General features: G+C 40.1%; 1 protein-coding gene across 4 annotated transcripts in view; it reads left to right on the forward strand.

The window, feature by feature from the left end:
- LOC461139 (cytosolic beta-glucosidase) overlaps window positions 1–18,219 on the forward strand; it is a 1,143,797-nt gene extending 1,125,578 nt beyond the window's left edge. The window contains exons 11-14 of one of the 4 annotated variants that reach the window (XR_010156492.1): window positions 1,639–2,456; window positions 11,236–11,359; window positions 12,722–12,989; window positions 15,392–18,219. The gene's annotated coding sequence lies outside the window, so the exon portion shown is untranslated. Of the gene's footprint in view, window positions 1–1,638; window positions 2,457–11,235; window positions 11,360–12,721 lie in introns of all 4 variants that reach the window. The other 3 variants (XR_010156491.1, XR_008547754.2, XR_008547751.2) reach the window with 3 other exon arrangements.
- The last annotated feature ends 3,366 nt before the right edge of the window (window positions 18,220–21,585 follow it).

A 21,585-nucleotide genomic window follows, 5' to 3' on the forward strand; every position in this document is an offset into this window, starting at 1 on the left:
AACAGAAGAAAATGAAATAAACTATGAAGTAATAATTAGACATAAATAAACAAAAAAATCATAGCACTTAATGCTAGCACTTGCAAGTACGATGCCCACAAGACATTGCTGATAATTATAGCATTATTTCTCACAGATACCACTGAATACTCGAGAATCCTTCCTAATGCAAAAAGTTCTAGGCAGCCACTACCAATCAGTTGGAGTTGGTATATGATGTAAAACATAACTGTATTTTTTTTTTTTTTTTTTTGAGACAGAGTCTTGCTCTGTCGCCCAGGCTGGAGTGCAGTGGTGCGATCTCAGCTCACTGCAACTTCCACCTCCCGGGTTCACGCCATTCTTCTGCCTCAGCCTCCTGAGTAGCTGGGACTACAGGCACCTGCCACCACGCTCGGCTAATTTTTGGGGGTTTTTTTTTGTTTGTTTTTTTAGTGGAGAGGGGGTTTCACCATTTTAGCCAGGATGGTCTCAATCTTCCTGACCTCGTGATCCAACCCCCTCGGCTTCCCAAAGTGCTGGGATTACAGGCGTGAGCCACCGCCTCTGGCCACATAACTGTATTTTTTAACAATTACTTACACACATTGTACAGGTATGGTTCATGATTCAAACACAAATCTATGCTGATCCGGGAATTGATAATATCTTTTTGTTGTTGCAGCGGGTGTTAGGGTACAAGGTACTGAGTGTTTTAGTCTTGTTTTCTACCCTCTTATTTCCCTTCAGTCCTAATTGACTTTGCCATTTCAAGACTACCTACTCAAGAAGACACACAGAATCTCATTGAATTTATTCAAAGCCTCATAATTATGATACTTGTACTCATTACCATAGCCAGCAAACCATCAATGTCCTTTATATTGATAATTAATTGCTTTTATCTCTGTCCCTTTGTCTTTATAGCTGAACACTGAAACTTGGTCAAAACTATTCTTACTGTTATGTATAAAAAGATGACTCTACTCACCCTACACAAAAGGTTATTTATCTATCATTTTGGAGAAACTACAGCTGTCATTAGAAGGAATTTGCTTCTACATGTGACTTTTGAAACACTGCCCCTCCCCTATCCAGGAAAATGGATCTTTGTTTGAGTGACCTTCCACTTATCTCTTGAAATCTGTCTGGCAACTTACCTGAAAGGAGACTAATAAGGAGTGAATTATTAGGAGTTAATGCTTAACACTTTCTTGCCAAGTACATGAAATGTACTTATTTTATCTAGGCTATAGTTAAAAAGGGCTAAAATATACTGCAGAAGATACCAAAATAAAGAGAGATGTTATCAGGAAACTCAGACAAATTGCTGTTTGGTGACTTGAAAGGAAAGAATTACATAGGAGAAGAGCAAATGAGAAGGTACAAAGAAAATGTAATATAGTTTGTGGGGAACAAAATAAAGCATAAAATTAAGTTTAATAACATTTTGGAAATAAATGTATGTACATAAAAAAAACTAAGAAAAAATGGGCTAATTAAAGCCAAGCCAGAAGTAAAAAGAGACAGTGTAAAAAATATAGAAAGGTTGACTTAAAATCAGCTGATGTCACGGAGAAAGAATGAGCACAGAAATCCCAGCTCCCCATGTTATAATGACATGAACTTGAAAAATAACCCTAAATTCTCTCATTGTAGGTGATGCTGTGAACCCTCCCCAAGGGAGGTACCAAAAGCCTGCATGAAGCAAAAACTGGAAACAAATAAAGGAGAGTATTGTGACTTTGCACTAAGTTACTCATTTATTCACATAATTAATGAGTTTCTATTAGTGTTAGGCACCGTTCTAGATGATGGTATAATTAGTTAACAGAAACCTCATAACTCTCGCCCCCCATGGAGCTTACATTTCCAGGGAGGGAGAGAGATGATACAACAATAAGAAAATACAGAGCTAATGTCATTCTATATTGTATAATTATGTAAAATCAAGCCTGAGTATTTGACAGCTTCTCAGATACCACAGATCTGTTGTTTAATGAAATCAGCCTAAAAGATAAAATTGTGTATTTGCATGTACACATCACCTTGCCTGTATTATGAGTCAGCGTTTCTTCTTATAAGAAACCACAGCTTGGTAAAAGGTAGAAGCTCAATTTCCTAATAAAGAGATATGTTTTACTAGGCAGGCTGTTGCACTGCATATTACTCTCTCTGACCTTGGCTTTAGTCCAAGGAGGATTAAACCCAGAAAGAGAAGGGAGTAAAGCAAGGTGTAGCAGAAAAGCAAAACAAAACAATACAAAATAACCTCAAAGAAATTAGTAAAAATAATTAGTGCATTCAGAGATTATATCTTTCTTTCTTTTTTTCCTTTTTTTTTTTCTTTCGAGACGGAGTTTTGCTCTTGTTGCCCAGGCTGGAGTGCAACGGCGCGATCTCAGCTCACCGCAACCTCCACCTCCCCGGTTCAAGCGACTCTCCTGCCTCAGCCTCCCGAGTAGTTGGGATTACAGGTGTGTGCCACCACGCCAGGCTAATTTTGTATTTTTAGTAGAGACAGGGTTTCTTCATGTTGGTTAGGCTAGGCTCAAACTCCTGACCTCAGTTGATCCGCCCGCCTCAGCCTCCCAAAGTGCTGGGATTACAGACGTTAGCCACCGTGCCCAGCTGAGATTACATCTTTTTGAAAGCTAAATATATATATATAACACTGAGTGAAGGAGTTATGTTTTCAGGTAAGGGCTACTGTTCTTGACAATCCATCATCCATCCATCCATCCATCCATCTGTGTATTCTGGAAGGAGTGAGGAACTCATGCAAAGACATAAACAAGTTTACTCTCCATAGCAAAGAGTTGCCCTGATACATGATTGCTTGCAAACTTATATTCAAGTCCTGTGGTGTTTATTCTGTAGGCTTTGCCAATATAGCTGAATCTTAGGAAAAGACAAACCAAAACAAAATTGTAACATAAGCCATATTTGTCTTCAGTCCAGCCTTTTTTTCTGTTACTGCACATTTCCATACCTTTGCATTTTCTTTGTAACCCATAGGCTTGAGTGTTCAGTTTCTTAAAGTGGCTAGATGTCCCTGTCCACAATAGACAAAGTCACACCAAAATCCTAAAAAGAGAAAATTTGCTTCCCATCAAAGGCCTGACATACTTTTGCCATGAATGATATAGAAAGATTCTATAATAGATTAAAGGAAGCTCTGGGAAATTTGTTTTAAATACAATCAGTCTTACATGGACATATATCTTTAAAATCGACTGCTTGACATTTTTTCCTTAAGATGAAAATTAAATAATGGCCCCTGTAAAAAATCATTAAAGGTCTCCCTTCACTGAAAAAATAAGCAAAATAATGAGACTCAAGCTCAACTTCTGTTTTGCCCACCTTGAATCCCTTTGACACACTTCCAAGTCTACCTTACAGCAGTAGGAGCGATTCCATAAACTGGAGATTTATAACATATGACAAGTCAACCCAGATCCTTATGAAACTAGAAATGAGTCAGCAACATTATAGCTGCTTGAAATTCAGGGCATTTCAGAGTGAGGGGGAGAAATCTTCAAGAATTTCACAGAGGATGTTTTACTTTCTGAAAAATTGCTGAGAATTCTTCAGAGGCAAAGTGGTGCCTGGGTTTTTATTTTCCATGTCTAGGTGGTCAGTGAACCAAGGCTTTATGAGCTGGGATCAGATAGCTGGCAATAAGGGCCACATCATCATCTGGATATCTAATTACTTACACACCCCCTTTCCTAAAAAGTGGTTAACCTTCAATGAATCTCTACTTCTTAATGCAGGAGCCAGTTTATGACAGCCTTGTACTGCATTAAGCCTTGTACTGAAGGCTCTCAATGAACTGGCTCCTGCATAACCATCCACATGTCTCCGCTCCAGATTTCCTACCCTTCCCCTCTACAGCCATTGCAAATATCTGTGAAACTGAAAGCTTTTCATTTCCTCAATGGATCGTGCTCAAGTTCTAATTATTATTGAGTTTATACTTGATAAACTCTTAATAAATAAAAATTATTATACATAATAATAACAAAAATAGAATTTCATCTCTTGAGTATCTACTTTGTGTTGGATATAAGGATATAAGTCCAGCACTTACCTATATTTTGTTAACTTTCACAAAAACTCTGCAAGCAAGGCTGACCTATTTTGGGGCTCAGGAACCTGCATTTTAAGAGGATCAGTAATACGTCCAGGGTCACATGGCTAACACATGGCAGATATGGAATTTTAGCATATGTGCAAGCCCACTACTTCTGCTTCTTCCTTGACATTCAAGATTCAGTTCATGGCAGCTATGCCGAGAAAGATTTTCTCTGATGCTCTCTGCCCCTATGGAGGAAAACGGGGGCTTCTCTTGCCACTTGAAAAGCAGTTAAGGGCTCTGTGATGCCTTTATTCTAATGTCCTCACTGACTTACTTACTGGTCTGTCTCTCCAACTTAGATTGGGAGCAACAATCGGGGACTCTTTCTTCTCCACAGCTTCATTCTCTAGCACATGGTAGGTGCTCATAAAATATTTCTCACACTTGGCCTAGCATAAATGAACGAATGATTTAAAAGATGCTGCATAACTACTCAGGGACCAGGTAAAGCCCAGGGAGTAACCCTGCCAAGCCATCCTCAGTCAGCACCATCTGAAGCTACTTTTATGCTATAATAATTTGCCGCGAAAACTAAATGGAATAACCAGATGCGGCTAAAAGTTTTGTTTTTTCAGCCCTCACCCCCCCACCCTGGCCCAATTCACCTCCAAAATGATCCAGAAAAACTAAAAGACAAAATTATTGCCCTACAAGCAGGTTTATAAGGGAGCATGAAAGGCGCTGCTGTGAGCCTGTGTGGAGGGAAATCATGATAAAGGCCATTAGGAGGCTTTATTGAATTGTAACCCGGGAGAAATGTGGCTGGATTCATCAGGCCGTGGTTAGGGGACCTAGGAGCAAATTTTACTGGCTGACCTTAGCTAGAGAATTGATTTTTCTTTTCTCACAGCTCCCATAACAAGAGTGAAACAGAGAAAAGACTGGAGGCCAGCAGGGATGGAGAGAAGAGTTAGCAGTTCTGTGACAGCCCAGCTGGAGGGAGTCTTCCTTTCCTCCTTCAAGGAGAATGTACTCTGTGTAGGACTGAGGCCTCGGGTAGAGAGGCCCCGACAGGACCCTGCTGAAGATGAAACACCTGTGTCCCTGGGTTCCACTGGGTTGAGAATTTCCAGACCATATCAGAAAGCAGGTCACAGAATCGGGGTCCCAGGTGGGGACACCATGGTTTCCTGCTTCATTTTCAAGTGCCAAATGAGGCATATGAAATTATTCTCTCTCTCTGTTTCTATCTCTGTCTCTTTCTCTTTGTTTCCATCTTTGTCTCTTTCCCTCTGTTCTCCCTTTCTTTCTTTCTCTCTCTCTGAGTTTGACAAGGAATCAGTATCACACATAAGTGCTCTACACACTTGTTTACCAGGTAATATATATTTTCAGCCCACTAAATGTCTTATATCCTACTACCATGAGAGGACTCAGTAGGAGTTGAAGGTAGCAATATCTATTTACATGAAGAAGCCCTTCCAAAGCATTCCACTTATTCAATAATGAAAACTCCTCTCTGGCAATGATTATTATCATAGAAGTCGCACAGTCATTTTTACTTTAAAAAAGATAACCATGATTTTTTTTTAAACGTCACCTCTAGAAATTTCTGAACTGCAACCATGATTCTTGATAAAAATAGCTATTTGTAGGTGTAATCACACTTACCTTGTGGGGACTGTGAGCATCCAATGAGATAAGGTATCTCCAACGTAGAGTGCCTCAACAGAGAAATAATCATTTTATCAATGCTTGCTGTTATTGTTAGCCATATTACTATTATCTCCATTTTACAGATGAAGAAACTGAGGCTTAGAGGAGTTACAAATTTGCCCAAAGAAACACAGCTAGTAGATGGAGCTTGGATTTGGTTCCACTTGGGCCATGGAAAGAATATACTAAAGTCTCTTAACAAAATCAAAATGAGTGCAGAATCAGAGGAGCAGAGAGGTTCATGAGGCTACCTCCTCCTCTGCCTTAACCCACAAGAGAATGCCAATGGAAGCTTTCCAATAGGTTAAGTAAGGAAGGTCCAGCAGTATTTTGTGTGGTGAGAAAGCAGCTGTTCTCTGGGTCATTTTCACCAAAGGCCTCCCTAACCATCATCAGGAACAAACTTGCTCAAGCTGTGTTTACTGGGGAACTTGCTGTAACTGCTTGGAACTCAATTGCATTCTGACACTCTATTCATCTTCCAGCTTATTTCCCATCACTGACCCTGATCTTATTAGAAAAACCTTGGAGAATATCAGTAATGGCACCTTTTTTTTTTTTGACAAGTTACTCCAGAATGTATTTAATATCTTAAAATTGTCATTGATTGAAACTAGTAATTTTAAATGAGCAGTTTCAAACTAATATTTCTCTTTTTTTTTTTCCTTAATATTATTTTCTCCCTAGTCACATACTTGGTCTTTTCAAGGGTATCTTCCTAAGTGGTCAACAAGCTATAAAATTCTCTAATGACAGAGGAAGATAGAGGGAAAATTTTTGGTACAGGTTTAGCATCCCGAATTTGAATATCTGAAATCCCAAATGCTCTAAAATCCAAAACTTTTTGAGTGCTGACATGATGCCCAAAGGAAATGCTCATTGGAGCATTTTGGATTTCAGGTTTTCAGATTAGGGACACTTAAGCAGCAAGTGTAATACAAATATCCTAAAGCCCCCCAAATGGACAATTCAAAGCACTTCTGGTCCCAAGCATTTTGGAGAAGGGATACTCAACCTGTAGCATAGGCCATCTCCAGGTGCTTGAGTTGCTTCCCTCTGAATGTCTTACCTAGAACAGAGCTTAGCACATAGGAGGTGCTCAGGAAATATTTAACAAATTATGGAAAGTCATTTCTAACTGAAACTTATTAAGACAATTAGAGGCTTAGATCTCAATACCCAGTTTTTCAGTGGGGTTTTGTAAGCAAGGAAATGCCAAAAACATGTGGATAGAATAAGTGACTGCTTCTCTGAGGTTTGAGAGGCAATAAAGTTTTGTCTACTTCAAAAATTTATCTTTCTCAGCAACCTTTACCAACTGAAATTTCTCTATTTGACTCTGTATTTAGTACGAAAGGAAAGGCACTGACTTTGGAATTAAGAGCTATTAGGCAAGATAAGTTTATTTAATTAGCTAATTAAGACCCTGGGCCCCTAAAGGACAGGGATAGGGCTGGTGAGACACAGTTTCAGGAAAGAATAAAAGGGTGCTTGACTAAAAGGGCAGCATGATTTGTTGCTGTTTGAACAGAGGGAGTGGGAAGGAGAATGCCAAAGGTAAGGGATGGCCACCCAAGATGTAATTCACCAACTTAAACAGCCCTGGCCCCAGTTCCGAAGGAATGCTATGTATTTGCTCCAAGCAGCTACATTTGCATGATCCATGAGAGAAATGCAGCAGCATTAAAAAAACAAAAACAAAAACAAAACAAAACAAAACATGGGTTTACAGTGCAGAACACCTAAATTTGCATTCCAGCTCTATCACTTTTTAGCAGCAGTAGCAAGTGACTTACTGTGTGTTAGCTCCATTTCCTCATCTGTAAAGTGGGGACAGTTGCTGCTCCCATTCTGAATTGTGATAAGGCATAACTGATGTCACAAATATTCTAATGTAGAGTCTGGTGCAGAAGAGGCATTCAGTAAATGGTGCCTATCATTGACAATAATTCTTTTCAAAGTAATCTTTATCTTAATAAAGCAGAAATGAAAGAGGGAACTGAAAAGGAGCGGGAGCAGCAGGGATAGGAGTATTTATAAAGCATCTAATATATGCTAAATATCTACTCAATTACTCTTCATATACAAACACTCCATGTGAGACAATACAATTTGTATATATGAATTTTGCCTCCTTAACTTTTCTCTGCTCACTTCACTATATCCCTTAGGTCCAAATTCTTCAGGTTTTTCAATATATGGAAATAAATAGCGATGAGAAAAGGAAAAACAGAAGAGAGGAAGAAAGAGGAAGTTCTATGTAAGCCAAAAACTTACCTGCTTGAGTGCCAAACCATGCTCTTTTCTTAAAACTCTGAGCACCCCTTCATGGGGAGAGGGAGAGTCCCACACTGCAAGTAGGAATCAAATCCTAAGAACAGCAGCCCCTATATCAAATGGAAACCCTATGTGTGCTGGACCTAAAACTTTCATTTTAAAACTAAAGAGAAAGCAGCCATAGGGAAGGGTGGATCAAGCAAATCACAGAGTAACATTATGCAACATTATCTTATCATCTTGGGATATTCTGGAACAGAAGAGGTTCCATCCCTCCTGCTATTTTTTCATCACCTCTTCAGAAGTATTCAAATGAGTTAAGACAACTGCTTCACTTGGCATTTGGATCCATCTATTACTACTCCAGGGCTCGGGTGCTTAGTCATTTCTTAGCTCATGTCACTGCCACTTTGTTCTCGCATTTGACACTGACTCCAATAACCTTGTAGCATCTGCCCTCCCAATTCCCCTGAAAACCCTGAGCAGCCTGCTTCGATGAACGCTCGTTTGAATGTCCTTTTTTTTTTTTTTCCTGTCTCTCTCTTTCTTTTTTTCTTTTGACAGGGAAAACAGCTATCGGGTTTCTGGAACATTCTTGAATAGCTAATTCCTGGAGTCCTTGTCCTCACTTCTTCTCCTCTGTACCTCACTGGCATTTGCTCCAAGATCTCCTTTTCAAACAACGTCCTGGCACTGAGCTGCGATTTCCAAATGTTAACTCCCTGGCATCCGTCCTGTAGGTGCAGAAAGGATTCTTCCCTGATTTGCACACAAACCTTTTCATTTCGATGCATATCAGGGTCATCTCGGCTTTGTGCCTTGCCTACAAGGTGGTTTGGAGGCCATGTCCCAGAGAACAAATTAAAGGGATTTTCCTCCTCCTTTTCAGACCATCTCCCCCCAGCCACTCTCACCTGGGCATCTGGAAACTCAGTCCTTCCAGGCTCTTATTTTTACCTCCGTGGGCTGAGTCCCAGGGTGGACACTGACCTACATACCAGCTTTTCAGACTCCTTTCAGGAAGGCCTGCAAAATTCTCCGGCAGCTTGCCTGTGCTGTTCTCATGCCCTTGCTCAGGGGAAAGCTTGTCTAAAGCTCCTGTGATCAAAGGACCTTTCCTTCCCAGGTGCCACTATCAATACAATTTCTGCAGAGCACCAGGGGGCAGTCTACATGTCTCCTCTGGGTGAAGGTGTGTCCTCACCTGCCTGATATCCATTAGTTTCCACATTCTCTACCTGATTCTTAGAAACAGAATTTAAATGGAGCATAGTAAGAGGGGGAAAAGAGGAAAAGAAAGAAACAGAGGTAAAGAGAGAATCCACTCATTCATCACTCATCCAGCCATTCCTTCCTTCACTCATGCATTCATACAGGCTTTTTTTAGTGTTACTCTATGGAGCTGAGAAAAGTGTTGGGGATTCAAAGGTGTAAATGATGCGGACTTTGCCCTCCAGAAACTCAAGACTCTACTGAAGAAAGAGAAAGAATTCCAACTGTGTATAAACAGAGCCTATTACTTAAGTAATTAACCAATGCTGAAGCAACATTAGGGGTTCAATAAAAGCTTCCTAGAAGAAATAGTGACTTAGTTGAATCTTGATGGAAACAGAAATTCTATGGTAGGCCTGCTTGGGTCAGACAATGACAAGTGCTAAATAAATGTGAACAGAATAGACTCTGACTCTGGCATCCTGTAATGTAAATTCCAGAGCAGAACATGAGAGGTGTGGTTAGGAGAAGAGAGGAGGATCATAGAGTTTAGCTGTAAAGGACAAACATGAGTTGCCAATTATTGATGTTCCTATGTCCCTGGCAGCACATTAAACACCTCATATTTAATCTTTACAATGACATTATGTAGCAGATATTGTTATTTGCATTTTAAAAGTAATACTACTAAAATTTAGATGATAAACAACCTGCCTACTATCACATAGCTTATAAATACTAGATCTGGACTTTGATCACAGGTATGTCTTACCCCAAAGCATAGACTCTTAACCACCCTGGAAAAAACTCCCACAGCCTCTCAGATAGAGAAAGAAAGGTAGGGCATTCCAAGCAGAGAGAACAGCTTTTACAAAATTTTAGAAATATAATAGAGTCTATTCCACAAAACACAAAAATTGCAGTAAGAGTGGAGCTGTGGGGCTGAGAGCGTGGTGAAAATAACTTTTGAATGAGAGGGTGGGGATCATTCAGGGATAAACTTATACTTGATGCTAGAGACTTTATGTTTGATTCCAGGAAACCAGGTGAAACTGTTGGTAGGCTCTAGATAAGATAGATAGGATAGAATGTTAGCATTTTAGAAGCAATGTTTTGACTGCAAAGTGGAAGATATAGTGAAATTGGTTGTAAATGGAAAAATGCAGATGAAAGACGATTGATTTGAGGGCTTTGAAAGAAGTAAAATAAACAAGACTTGGTAATCAATTAGATGTGATTGTGAATGGCAGGGAGGGCTTGTGATGACTCCTAAGCTTTGGGCCAGGGAAATTTGAGTTGATGACAATCTCTGAAAATGGAAGAATATAAGTAGATTTTGGTTGTGAATAAGATAATGGGTTCAGTTTGAGACATACTATGTTTAAACTTTGGGAGAAAACTCAAAAGGAGGTGTCCAGTAGTTAGTGAGTCAAAAGCTTGGGAGAGTGATTTCAGTTGGGGAAATAGATTTAGAGTCATTTCCCATGGTCTTAGGGAAGTCAATGTTACTGCAGTCAATGACACATCTCAAGGAAAACATGGACAAAGAAAAGAAATATGATTAAAGAAAACAACCAAGGGAATATTTGCATGAAAGATTCAAGTAGAAGAATAGTAGTTAATGAAGGAGAACATAAAGGAGTGGCTAGAGTGGCCAGGAAAAGACGAGAGGTTGATGCACAAAGTACATTTTTTCATTTGCATAGCATGTCAGAATTGGAAATTGTCTGGCTCTTTACTTTACAGATGTAGCCGATGGATCCTGGAGAGGTAAAGCACATTGGCAAAGTAATTGCAGCTGGTCAACATTAAAGCCAGAACTAGAACCCAGAGCTTCTGGTTCCAACCTTGGCCAGAGTCTTTGTGATGTTTTTATTTCCCTTAGCCTCACCGTCTAGAACAGTGTATGGGAAGTAAAATAAAATTGATTTTTTAAAAATGCATTATTTTTAATTTTTTTATTATTTTAGAGACAGAGTCTTGCTATGTTGCCAAGGCTGGAGTGAAGTCTCATAATCATGGTTCACTGTGAACTCGATCTCCACAGCTCAAGGGATCCTCCTGCTTCAGCATCCCAACTAGCCAGGAATGCAGGCATGTACCATCATACTCAGCAAATGTTTGTATTTTTTGTAGGGTTAGAGTCTTGCTATGTTGCCCAGGCTAGTCTTAAACTCCTGGCTTCAAGTCATCATTCCCACCTCAGCCTCCCACAGTGCTGCTATTACAGGCATGAGCCCCACACCCAACCAAATGTAACCTTTGACCCCAAATTTTATCACTAGTTTCCATTTTTTCAAAGACATTTATCTTCTTGGCCACTAATTATGAAAACGGAGCATGACCATTGTTTGCCAGGTCCTTTTAGATAGATTAACCTAAAAAATGGGTCAGATGAACCCCACCAAGTTGGCTTTCTTTTCCTATTTTCTATTGAGGAAACCGAGGCTAAGACATGTAAAGAAATAAATGCCCCAGAGTCCCATAACTAGGGTAGACCATTATTTCATTGTCAGGTTGTCCTAATTATTTCTCAGTCAACCTCTTGGGGATTCAATGCTGAATCTACATGCAAACTACCCAGAAGAAATCATTTGGGGGTAGAATCTTAATAATTTGAAGGGGGATAGGTTGATTTTAAAACTTTGTTCTCTGTACTAGGGTACTTAGATTAGGTCTAAAGCAGGGCCATAGCTTTGGGGCAATTAGCAATATCTTTTTGTTTGTTTGTTTGTTTTGAGACGGAGTCTTGCTCTGTCACCCAGGCTGGAGTGCAGAGGCCTGATCTCAGCTCACTGCAACTTCCGCCTCCCAGGTTCAAGAGATTCTCCTTTGGGAGGCCGAGGCGGGTGGATCACGAAGTCAGGAGATCGAGACCATCCTGGCTAACACAGTGAAACCCCATCTCTACTAAAAAAAAAAAAAAAACAAAAATACAAAAAAATTAGCCAGGCGTGGTGGTGGGTGCCTGTAGTCCCAGCTACTCGGGAGGCTGAGGCAGGAGAATGGCGTGAACCTGGGAGGCAGAGCTTGCAGTGAGCCGAGATTGTGCCACTACTTTCCAGCCTGGGCAACAGAGCGAGACTCTATCTCAAGAAAAAAAAAAAAAAAGATTCTCCTGCCTCAGCCTCCCGAGTAGCTGGGACTACAGGCGCATGTCACCACACCTGGCTAATTTTTGTATTTTTAGTAGAGATGGGGTTTCACTATAGTGGCCAGGCTGGTCTCGAACTCCTGACCTCAGGTGATCCACCCACCTCAGCCTCCCAAAATGCTGAGATTAGTGGTATCTTTTAAGTAATGCCAGTAATTGAGAACTAGGTCCATCATCATTAATGGGGGTCGTGCTTTCTACTTTCAGGACAAGTCTATCATTGTGCAGGGGCCTCAGCTTCCTGTGTTGGAAATGAGTTAATGTAGTCACACTATGACACGCTATTTTTATTCCTTACCCAGATCAGCCATATTCTAACAATACATTTCAAAGTACTGCTGACGGAGGCTCCACCTGAAACCTGTTCTCTCAGATAAGTATCTTCATCCCATTCATCGTTTCAAGAAAAATAAATAAATAAATCTTACAGCACGGCAGCATTTTCATCTGCTTTGGTTTCAGCCAGAGATAAACTGTTCCTGCTGCAAAGTAATTAATATCAGTCGCCTGGAAAGCAGAAATTGGGAGACAACAGGCTCCTCTTTCTTGATAAACAGATTGTTGGGTAAGGTATGCACATGGATGTGACAATTCATTTGGCCATAGAAATAGCAGAAATGAGACGTTTTTAGACAGATATTTGGAAGGCATGAGCAAATATCCCCAGGCTTCATCCAATTGAGCTCAGATGAGTCTTTTGCGCTAGGTTTTGAGCTTCTCTAAGTCCCTAGGATCAGCAGAAATCTGTAGACCCCCAGGGGTGTACCCTTAAAACAATACGCAGAATCAGTACAATCATGGCCAACTCCTGGGAAAGCTGGCTCTGTGCCCGAGTCCTTTGCAGCCCCCGCTTTCCTGACCCCACTTCCCATGTGACTAAGGAATCAAAAACTTGGCCTAGTTGATATGTAATCCAGGCAATCAGAAATTAGAACCGTGCGGCTAGGAAAGATGAGCAAAAGATGCTTAGAAACAAGACAAGCAGAAAACAACCTCCCCAGAGCTATCCTGTGTGGGGAAACCTCCAAAAGCTAGGGAAAGACAGCGTATGTTTTGTATGGTCCAGGAGGAGCAAGCTCATCATGGCTGCCTGCAAATGAAGAAATCATGTTTCTGTCATAGCAAAATGGTTATGTTTTGGAGTGTTCTGTGAATGAGACATGAGAGGGGAAACGCCACCACACAAGTATTCCTTACATTCAATTCTTCAGAGAAGGCTTCAGGGATCATTTTCCCATCTCAAAAAGCATAAATTGCCATTTTATAGGAGCTTGAGAAGAATATTCTAGAAGTGATTCAGAGCCAGGACATTTGGGGATTTGTTTAGGTAAACATGAAAATTCTATCCATTTTTATTCATCCATCCCAGCAGTCAGCCAGCATCCTTACAAACTCAAAGGGCAAAGTAAAGGTAAAGAAATAATTTAGAATATAATATTATCAGTGCTGTGATAGGTTAATGTGCAGGAGACACAATAAAGGAGTGAGTTCTACAAGTCTGGGGACACGGAGTGAGGAGAGATGGGTCAGGAAAGTTTTTATTGAGCAAACACTTGGACTAAGTAATTGAACAATGTAAGTGTTTATAAGCGGGTAAATTAGCAAAAACTTGGATACTCTCAACTCCAGGAGAGATCCAGGAAAAGAGAGAGTTGTACTATTTCTGCTCGTCCCATTGCCTAATTCTACATGTCAGGGGCCAGCTCAGGCCATACAGATCCCTTAGAGCCTTCACTGAACTTCCTCCCTCCTTAGTAAATTTTTTTTTCCCACAGATCTTGAGACATTTATTAGTTATACACTAATTACCTTATGTACATCCACCAGACTGCAAATTGCTTGAGGACAGGGTCTCTTATTAATTCATTTCTACCACATTGGTGACTAAAACAATGTCTGGGATACAGTAGGTGAGCTTTTTAAAGTTTGTTGAATACTATCTATGTCTCCACAATTGATTAGAAGTTTCCTGAAGGCAGGAAGAACATTATTTATCCTTTCTATGCCTGGCACAGGGCTCAAAGTGAATGTTCAATAAACGTTTAACGAACAAGGAGCCCACTGAAATTTCCACATGATAGTGAAATTGATGGCACACTCACTATGTGTCCTTTCTCTGAGCACCTAGTGTCACTTCTTCCTGCCTTTCTCCAGGCAGTGAGGTCTTGGATATCCTTATTTCTCTCACTTCTGTCCTAATGCAACTAGCTTTTTTTTTTTTTTTTGAGACGGAGTCTGTCTCTGTCCAGGCAGGAGTGCAGTGGTGCGATCTCAGCTCACTGCAACCTCTGCCTCCCTAGGAGGTTCAAGCGATTCTCCTGCCTCAGCCTCCCGAGTAGCTGGGACTACAGGCACGTGTCACCACGCTCGGCTAATTTTTTATTTTTTGTACTTTTAGTAGAGACAGGGTTTCACCATGTTAGCCAGGGTGGTCTGGATCTCCTGACCTCGTGATCCATCTGCCTCAGCCTCCCAAAGTGTTGGGATTACAGGCGTGAGCCACCAAGCCCAGCTTTAGCTCTCCTCTTAAAATGATCTAGGTGAGGATTTGCTAGAACTGATGATGGCTACAGTTTATTGTCTTTCTTAATTTAAAAATACATGAATTAAAAAATGTTGTTGGGTTTCCGGTATTATTTGTAAGCCATGGAGAATATATTTTGGAGAAAAATATCAACGCTGAATCTTTCAACTCATACTATGGATACAGCTGCCTAAACTGTAATAGGACTGAGCCTTCCTTTTGGTCACGCACCTGACTGGTCCATTAATATCTCTGCTGTTTGTGTCGACTTGGTTTATTCTGCATGAGTTTGTTTTTGGCAGTGGTTTATGTTCCAATGTTGTATGGTGCCAGGCAACTTGAACTGTAACTGCAACAACAATGGCAGCCTGTATTCTAACTCAAATTATTTTATCAGCTCAAAAAGAGCTCATGAAATCAACTGATGTATTTCACTGCTTTTTCTTAGGTTTCCTTTGGGAGGGGAAGGAATAACCTTGAAGAGAGGTGAGAATTGTCATGGATTTTGTGTGACTTGTTACTCAAGATGACTCATTAAGCTGCCAAGAGCCTCACAGCCCATCCAAACTTCTCAAACAACTCCTTCAATTCCAGCCCTTGACCTGATCTATGTAGAGGGTTGGAAAATTCACAGCAATACAAAGCTATGGAAACAGACTGTCATCCACATATATGTTGGGTGATGGGGGAGACATGAAGAGTGAGAGACTGTGGAGACAGGAAAGTAGCAACATTTGCCATGAGATTTTCCTCGAAACCATCTCCTTCTTGAATTTAGACACTCATTGTTTATGTGCAGTGGCCCTAGGTACAGAACGGTCACCACCCCAAGGAGAACTATACCCTCCAGACTCATAAACCAAATTCTAGCCAGATTCTCCCAGAATAAAATACTACAGTTCATCCATTAAGCTAAATCTCCTTTCAACAATTCCCTTCTTACCTGGCCCATGAAATGAATCATGAAGAGATTATTTTCTGGGCAAATTGGTAGAAAAATCCTGATGCAGACAGTTCCCCTTCTGATTGCACCTGACTTCCATTCACTGACTATCACATCAAGTAGTGGTTCTCGGAATTCAAAGGAGAGCTCAGCAAAAGAAGAAGAAAAAACAGCCCACAAAGTTTTTCAAGGTACCTACTGCAGTTATCAGTTCATAGATCTAAATGTTCGCACTGTATGCTTGATTTGCACATTCCAAACCAATTTGGTAATTTTTTTCATTTTTATCTACACGCATGAAGTGATTCGGAATACTGAAACAATTTAGAATCATATTTCGTTTGCAACAGTTCAATTAACTTAAGTGCTGGAACATGCTCTCCAACTGGTAACTAGTTTAATTGGTTACTATTACAAGAAATAAATTCTATAGTCCTGGGGCCTCCCAGTGTCCTTTCTAGACAGGGCCCGGCCATGCAGAGGTATGTGGGAGTGGGAAGGCGAGGAGTGTAGCAAAATTTCTTACTTAAAAAAGAAAAATCCAAGAACCCATTCTCTTAAAAAAAAATAACTAGGTATGAGTTTCCATTTTCTGCTGTGATTTTATGACCTCCAGTTCCCTTGGATCAACTTTACAACCACTCAATAAGCAAGAGAAGGGTGTGGATCAAGGGTCGAAGACTTTTAAAGCTATTGCATAAATGCACTTAAGCATGAGCCAAAGTGATAAATAGGAAACCAAGACGCATGTCAGGAATGCAGCGAAGAATGAGTAGCTGGGACACTTTGAGCAGCTGTTAAGGCAACTCCAAACCCCTGGAAAGAAGGATTTCCTTCTGGCTTACACCAAGGCTCAATTGCTCTAGTTGCATTTGCATTGAAAGGCACTACTGCCAAATTGTACAAGAACACTTATAGTAGAAAAACATGTAAATTGTCAAAAGATACAAAATAATACTGCATCTCATTTGTGGATATATGGAAATGTAGTTAAAGAGAAAAAGTGAGTAGGCATAACACATACTAACTATTGGGGAGAGAATGCTACTGAGGAAGAAAGGAGAATAAAGGGATAGGTATGTGATTTAAGTGCAATCTTAAGCATATTGAATAAAATATTAACATCTCATAAATCTGGGTATTAGATACATGGGGCTCAATTCTATTATCTTATGCACTTTCATGTTTATTTGAAATGATTTCTAATTAAAAGTTAGAAACACTCAAAAAAAGAATCAGTCCCTGTTTCGCAGCCATTGGCAAACCAGTCATTTCTCAAAAAATTCTTCTGTCTTAAGATCACAAACTCTGGAGGCGTCACGCTACCTGACTTCAAACTATACTACAAGGCTACAGTAACCAAAGCAGCATGGTACTGGTACCAAAACAGAGATATAGATCAATGGAACAGAACAGAGCCCTCAGAAATAATGCCGCATATCTACAACTATCATCTGATCTTTGACAAACCTGAGAAAAACAAGCAATGGGGAAAGGATTCCCTATTTAATAAATGGTGCTGGGAAAACTGGCTAGCCATATGTAGAAAGCTGAAACTGGATCCCTTCCTTACACCTTATACAAAAATCAGTTCAAGATGGATTAAAGACTTAAACGTTAGACCTAAAACCATAAAAACCCTAGAAGAAAACCTAGGCATTACCATTCAGGACATAGGCATGGGCAAGGACTTCATGTCTAAAACACCAAAAGCAATGGCAACAAAAGACAAAATTGACAAATGGGATCTAATTCAACTAAAGAGCTTCTGCACAGCGAAAGAAACTACCATCAGAGTGAACAGGCAACCCACAAAATTGGAGAAAATGTTCACAACCTACTCATCTGACAAAGGGCTAATATCCAGAATCTACAATGAACTCAAACAAATTTACAAGAAAAAAACAACCCCATCAAAAAGTGGACGAAGGACATGAACAGACATTTCTCAAAAGAAGACATTTATGCAGCCAAAAAACACATGAAAAAATGCTCACCATCACTGGCCATCAGAGAAATGCAAATCAAAACCACAATGAGATATCATCTCACACCAGTTAGAATGGCAATCATTAAAAAGTCAGGAAACAACAGGTGCTGGAGAGGATGTGGAGAAATAGGAACACTTTTACACTGTTGGTGGGACTGTAAACTAGTTCAACCATTGTGGAAGTCAGTGTGGCGATTCCTCAGGGATCTAGAACTGGAAATACCATTTGACCCAGCCATCCCATTACCGGGTATATACCCAAAGGACTATAAATCATGCTGCTATAAAGACACATGCACACATATGTTTATTGCAGCACTATTCACAATAGCAAAGACTTGGAACCAACCCAAATGTCCAACAATGATAGACTGGATTAAGAAAATGTGGCACATATACACCATGGAATACTATGCAGCCATAAAAAAGGATGAGTTCATGTCCTTTGTAGGGACATGGATGAAATTGGAAATCATCATTCTCAGTAAACTATCGCAAGAACAAAAAACCAAACACCGCATATTCTCACTCATAGGTGGGAATTGAACAATGGGAACACATGGACACAGGAAGGGGAACATCACACTCTGGGGACTGTTGTGGGGTGGGGGGAGGGGGGAGGGGTAGCATTGGGAGATATACCTAATGCTAGATGACGAGTTAGTGGGTGCAGCACACCAGCATCTCACATGTATACATACGTAACTAACCTGAACATTGTGCACATGTACCCTGAAACTTAAAGTATAATTAAAAAAAAAAAGATCACGAACTCTAGGCTATTTTGATTAAGGTTCATGGAATTCTGAAAATGAAAGTTTATGACCACCTTTCCTTCTTTCCCACTTCATAATCTTAACTGACCTCATGCTGACTGAGGATGACCACTGGATTGGAGATGGGCCTCTTGTATTGCAATGTTAGAAACTGAGCCCGCTTTTCCCTACAACTGATGCCAGGTGCAGCAAAGACACTACCCTCAAAGGGCGATCCATAAATTAGAACACTGAGTGTCTACCGATCAGTATCTACAGTAATCCTAAGATTTGATTGTAGACAGGTTAGCATTGCAGAGAGAAATCCAAATAAACATATTTAAGAAATCTTAAGAAGGTCTTTCATCATGAACAGCTGATATCCGAGCTAGCATTGTGTCATAACAATGAATGTAATCACAGAAACAAGGAAGCATTTGGTCCAAAGGTGGATTCTCCACGTGCCTATCGCTTGTCTGAGGATACTGTAAGAATCTCTGGAAAGAGGGGCTCAGTTTCTCACACTGCAATACCAGAGGCCCGTCTCCAATCCAGTGGCCATGCTCAGTGAGCATGAGGTCAGTTAAGATTATGAAGTGGGAAAGAAGAAAAGTTGGTCACGAACTTTCATTTTCAGAATTCTATGAACTTTCGTCAAAATAACCTAGGGTTTGTGTTCTCCAAGACAGACGAATTTTCTGAGAAAATGACTGGTTTACCAATGGCTGCAAAATCGGGACTGATTATTTTTTAAGTTTTTTTCTTATATTAGCCCTAAATTGAAAACTTATTTATTTATTTATTTACTTATTTATTTGAGATGGAGTCTCATGCTGTCACCCAGGCTGGAGTGCAGTGGCACAATCTCCGCTCATGGCAACCTCCACCTCCCAGGTTCAAGTGATTCTCCTGCCTCAACCTCCCAAGTAGCTGGGATTACAGGTGCACACCACCACACCTAGCTAATTTTCATATGTTTTTAGTAGAGTTGGGGTTTCACCATGTTGGCCAGGCCGGTCTCGAACTCCTGACCTCAAGTGATCTGCCCGCCTCAGCCCAAAGTGCTGGGATTACAAGTGTGAGCTGCTGCGCCCAGCCCAGAAACTTTTTAATAGTGCTTGAAAAACCATAAAAAGCTCTTAAATTTGATTATTTTTGTGATTTAACTTCTCAGTGGTAAGAATATACCATTTTATACCTCCAAATCCACTTTAACTTATGGAAGAGGTTTCTACCCCTTTGTAAAGTTGGTTATCAGCCCTTGTAAGTAAGATCGTACACCTTGGAATCACAGCACTAGGTCATTCCTGCCCATTAAGTATGAGGATCTCTGGCCTCAACCCTCATAGACATTGGTCTTACAGCAATATACTTTCCACAAAATGCAATATATGTAGGTAGGTGGATAGATAGACAGATAAACAGATGGATAAATAGATGATAGATAGATGATAGAAGATAGATACACAGATACATAGATATATAGATACTCACAATAAGGATTCTGGTGAGAGTGTCCTACCGAAGCTATTACAAAATATATTTTTAAATTTTTTCTTACTATACTGCCAACTAGATGTGGAGTTTCTAGTATGTTGGAGAAGTTCCATCAATATAGAATGATGAATGCAATACAAGCAGAATTTGGCTTCAGTCAGACGGTAGCAACAAAAGTACACAAATTTTAACAATTAAATACCTCTAACAGATTTCTTTTGAACATTAATATTTTATTCCTGGAGGCATTATATATAGGACGAGACTTTCAAAAATAAGTTTTAGGACCAACTGGACTTTGCCCAAATCTGGGCAGTTTTTCAGCTACCTTAACCCTCCATTCCCTCCTCAATAAAATGGGAAGAGTTGTATACCTACCTTACAGTTTGTTTAGGAGGATTAATGAAGAAAATTCATGTAAACAGCTAAGTAAAATGACTAAAAGATAAATCCACAATAAATGTTAGCTAATACCATCATCGTCTTTGTCATTATCTTCACTGTTTTAATCACATCCTGAATTCACTGGACTTTCAAATGGAGGGCAGCTTTTCATATTTGCTTTCTTACCAGTACAGGAAGATTTCTCTAATTTTAAAATGAGGATGTTAAGAGGTCTTATTGAGCAACATCATTACCTGAGGTCCAATGGCTGGGATACAGGATGACCAGGTGTGTCACTAAGCGCTGATTCTAGGAAAGGGAGTCTCCAAGTTGATCAAGTTTCTAAAAGGAGCTGATAAAGCTAAGTTTTTAAGACAGCAAAAACAAGCAAATAACGTCTTTAAATTATTGCAATGCCATGAAGTTATGTCTCCATGAAATATAGCAGATACGACTTTTGAGGGGGCTTGAGTTTAACCTTCAGAATGCTGAAAGTTGGTGAAGGTTCCTTGCTGGAAATGGCTACTTTGAGATGGTAGAACTGAAACAAACAATGAGAAGAAAATAGGGGGGCCTCCTCAATGCATTATTGAAATCTAAAGAGCCCTTTGTATTCTATGAATGTAGGGATTATCTTTTTATCATTCCACAAAATTAAAGCTTAAAAGTTCTATCCAAAAACCTAGCTGTGGAGAAATCCTCAAGGGTCTCCCATTAATGTGGTAGCCAGGAAGTACACAGGATTTTAATCAAAGGCCAGCGGCTGTCTATGTGACACAGAACTACCCCCACATATAGAACCAATATGTGAGATTCATTCTTCACAATTCTACAGCCTAGCTGCACAATTGCCTCTTTTGTCTATATAATCTCATGGAATGAGTTGGCATACAAGGCAAATAAGAAACCACGGGAAACCTCTGTCCAAACCTTGCTTCGTGCCTGAAGTTCAAATGTGTTTGGTTAACCTTCTATTTATTCCTTCTCTTTCCTTCAGGTGACCTTTTTGGTCTTAGTTTTTGCCATGGCATGCCATGGCACACAGTAGCTCAATGAGACTCTGGCACCAAGTG

Source organism: Pan troglodytes, chromosome 3 (assembly GCF_028858775.2).
Source record: "Pan troglodytes isolate AG18354 chromosome 3, NHGRI_mPanTro3-v2.0_pri, whole genome shotgun sequence".
NCBI classification, from domain to species: domain Eukaryota; kingdom Metazoa; phylum Chordata; class Mammalia; order Primates; family Hominidae; genus Pan; species Pan troglodytes.